This window comes from Centruroides sculpturatus, unplaced genomic scaffold (assembly GCF_000671375.1).
Source record: "Centruroides sculpturatus isolate CEXI.00-Female unplaced genomic scaffold, Cexi_2.0 scaffold388, whole genome shotgun sequence".
Lineage (NCBI taxonomy): Eukaryota > Metazoa > Arthropoda > Arachnida > Scorpiones > Buthidae > Centruroides > Centruroides sculpturatus.
Window position 1 is genome coordinate 343,107 of NW_019384674.1, and position 3,521 is coordinate 346,627.

At 27.3% G+C, this 3,521-nt stretch overlaps 1 long non-coding RNA gene across 1 annotated transcript; it reads right to left on the reverse strand.

The window, feature by feature from the left end:
- Positions 1 to 1,458: 1,458 nt before the first annotated feature.
- Positions 1,459 to 3,229, reverse strand: LOC111626779. The gene is made up of 3 exons (XR_002756928.1): positions 3,101 to 3,229; positions 1,829 to 1,933; positions 1,459 to 1,745 (listed from the first exon to the last, which is right to left on the reverse strand). It is a non-coding gene; the product is annotated as an uncharacterized LOC111626779 (long non-coding RNA).
- Between the last annotated feature and the right edge of the window lie 292 nt (positions 3,230 to 3,521).

Below are 3,521 nucleotides of genomic sequence, written 5' to 3' on the forward strand. Positions count from 1 at the left end.
CATTTTTTATTAGACTTATAATTAATTTTGTATGCAAAATTTTCTGAATAGTGCTTGTTATATATTTCTGCTTCTGTTCAGTATCCTAACTGATTTTTTTCCAGCTGAATGGCACTATTTATATTTTATTTGCATTTTTTTTTCTAATGGGAAATTTACTAGAAGACAATTTGGCATAGTAATAAACGTGTTTTTACGTCATTCACATATTTTAACACTTCAATTAAAGTCTACTCTTATAGGACATTACATAACATCAATATTTAATTACAGAACGATTCCTTTATATTTCTAGTTACTTTTCATTTTTAAAGGATGTTGATGATAGTCGTTTATAACTGTTTTAAGATAATTCAAATAGGACTATACGATTTTAATGTGTAGGTATTTAAATTATCTCAATTATCAAAATTAAATATATCGATATAATTAATACCAATGCGTATTTTATTTTGTATATAATTCAAGGGCAAATTCGAACAAATCTTTTTAGTGTAAATTAATTATATAGTAGGTTAAATTAGTTTGAAGGTTTAAATATAATTATTACTTCTTAAGAACTGTATTATGTAAATAATTCTTTTAAAAAACTCAATTCTATTGTTTAATTTTGAATTTATATCTATTTGTATTGTTTTAATTGCAATAAATGATATAATTAAATTCATGGAATAATATTTTATAAAAGTATTTTTTTTAATATTATCTTCTCTTTAAAAAAAAAAGTAGATTTGTCCTTGTGTGTAAACAAAATTTATAAACTTTATTTAAATATCATTTTATATTCATGACAAAAACAATTCATAAATCTTTAAGTTGATTTTATTTGCATCATAACATGACATTTTATTTTTAAAAAACTGTTTTAATTATATCATCAAAGTTTAAACATAAAGTTNTTAAAATTATAAGTTTTCACAAAGTTATAAACGTTTCAAATTTCTTTTAATGGTAATGTAAAGCTTACAGACATTGTTCTTTAGTGTATTACTAGTTGATTCCATTAATGTAGAAGCAACCGGTTGATACTAGCTGAAAATATAGAACTTTCTTATATAACAACTCATTTCTAACTAATTAAAGTCGTAAATTATAGTAATAATTATGCAAGTGGTTATTAAAAAAGCCAGGTTTAAAAGCCAAGCGGAGATATCTCAACACAGAAAATATAAGTCATAAAAACAGAGACATTCTTTTATTTCGTAATATTGATACTATTCACTTCTGTAATATCGAATATGATCAGTGATTATTCGAAGGTTATAAACATACGTAATTTTATATTCTTGATATAGGAATAGATATGAATTAAATAATATATCTTGTATTCATAGAATTGTTCGTGTTAAAAACGTAAGTTCATATATTTTTTGGCAAGTAATATTAATTTCTTCTATGTAATATTGTAATTATATATATATATATATATTGATACATGATCATAATTCCGATCTCGAGATTAACGAAGGACAGACATAAACACAGACAGTGAGAATGTATAGGTCTGCAATTTGAAAATTGCAACCCTATAATAATTCTGCTTAAAAATTCAATAGTTAAATACAGCCTCCTAAAATTAATGCAGGAAAACCTGCGTAAATAAGAATTGTAGGAATAGGTTTCCGTTTTATTCAAGTTCCGTTTCGGACAGGTTTTTACTCTATACAGTGCGATATTCTACCTGCTGATCCGCTAAATCCTGATATATAAGCTCTTCTCTTGTCATACTCAGCTACGTATTCACTCTAAAAATATACAATAATTTACATATTCGTTAAATTAATTTGTGGGTACGTAATATATATATACTGTAATAATTAAATTATACCTGGTGTTCATCATCTGTAGGTATAATATAAGCAGAATAATTATTTTCTTTCATTTTCTCTCTCAATTGTTGAAGTCTTTCGGTAGTATTTACTGCTATAAAAGACTGTTAAGCACACATAATACATATAGTAAACTCAATAATAATTGAATTTATAATACAAATTTGTTATGATTATTTTATATTTATTCACTAATCCAACATCAAAATAATTATAAAGTATATATAACTCAGCTTATTGCCAACAGGGAGGAGAGAGTTAAATACACCGCAAATATGTTATTTAGTATGATACGCATGCTACTTGATATACTCAGCATGCTCGTGTTCTCACGCATTTCATGAAACTAAACACTCATATGTGTATAATATCTTATGGAAATTAATTTTTTATATAAGTCATGTGTCTTGAACTAATCCACATTTCATGCATCTAAATACTAACAATCTGTGAACTGAGACTGTCATATGTTTCTTCAAAGGCCTACGGTGCGTAAACCTCATAATGCCCGAAATTCTAATTTTAGCAGGTTGACCCTCGATATAACGAACTAATAGAGTAGTCTGATAATCTATTGTAACTGACGATACTGTGGTTTGTGTAAGATGTGTGAGATAAGTGACACAAACAATACATATTGCGATAAATACCAGAGAAAGAAATCCAACTTGCACAGTTGCGCCGTCTGTAGGAAAATCTTTGTAATTAGTACAAAGATCTGTAGAAGGTTGCAGTTTGATAATTTCAAATGTTATTATATTATTACACCGAAAAATTATATACCACTTGACTCTCAATTAATTGAACCTCTGACGGAGCTTACGAACTAGGAGTTTTTTAAAATACGTTATACCCAGGTCTGTAAAATGGAGCGTCAACTGTATTTATAGGTATGAATAAATTAATATAAAAATATAATACATTATCTGTTATTTCAGCAATAAAAAAATCTTATATACTACTACTCAAAAATCAATATGGCACTCAATGAATGATGGTGCCATCTGGGGGCGAGAACAGAAATAAGATATTCAAAACTTATCGCATAAAATTTTACGAAGGCAAAATATATAATTTAATTTTATAATTTAAAATATTAATTTATTTCAAGTTTTATTTAATAATTTATAAAACTAAAAATTTTATGACGTTAATTATATTTTCCTTGTCTAAATAATAAAAATAATTACACTAAAACGCACGAAAACTACTTAGATTTCATATTTAATTAAGTTGAATTCAGTTTGTGCCTCTTAATTAAGTTATTTTACATTTTGAATTTGGCATCCTCCATCTTCGGTATGTCTTTTCTGCCGACTTACAGAGGGGAATTCATTAAATTCTAAAACAACGGCCAGACAGCAGAATTCCTCGAACGGGACTACAAGAAAAACGAAAAATTAAAAATTTATTTATCAGTTATGAAAGAATAAATCATTCAAAAAACATATAAATATAAACTCGATTCATGCAACAAGTTGGAAAAGATTTTTGTTTTCCATTTTCGACTTTTTCCACTTTACCAGCGCTTGATCCTTTTCCTGTGCCCATTTAAGTCTCGGTTGCTCCCCTTTAAGTGTCACTAAGCCTCACTAAGAGCCCTTTAGTGCCTTTAAATGCCATTAAACACCACCAAGAGTCATTTAGTGCCCTTTAAGTGCCACTAAGTCCCGCCCACCAGTGGTCAAGCGG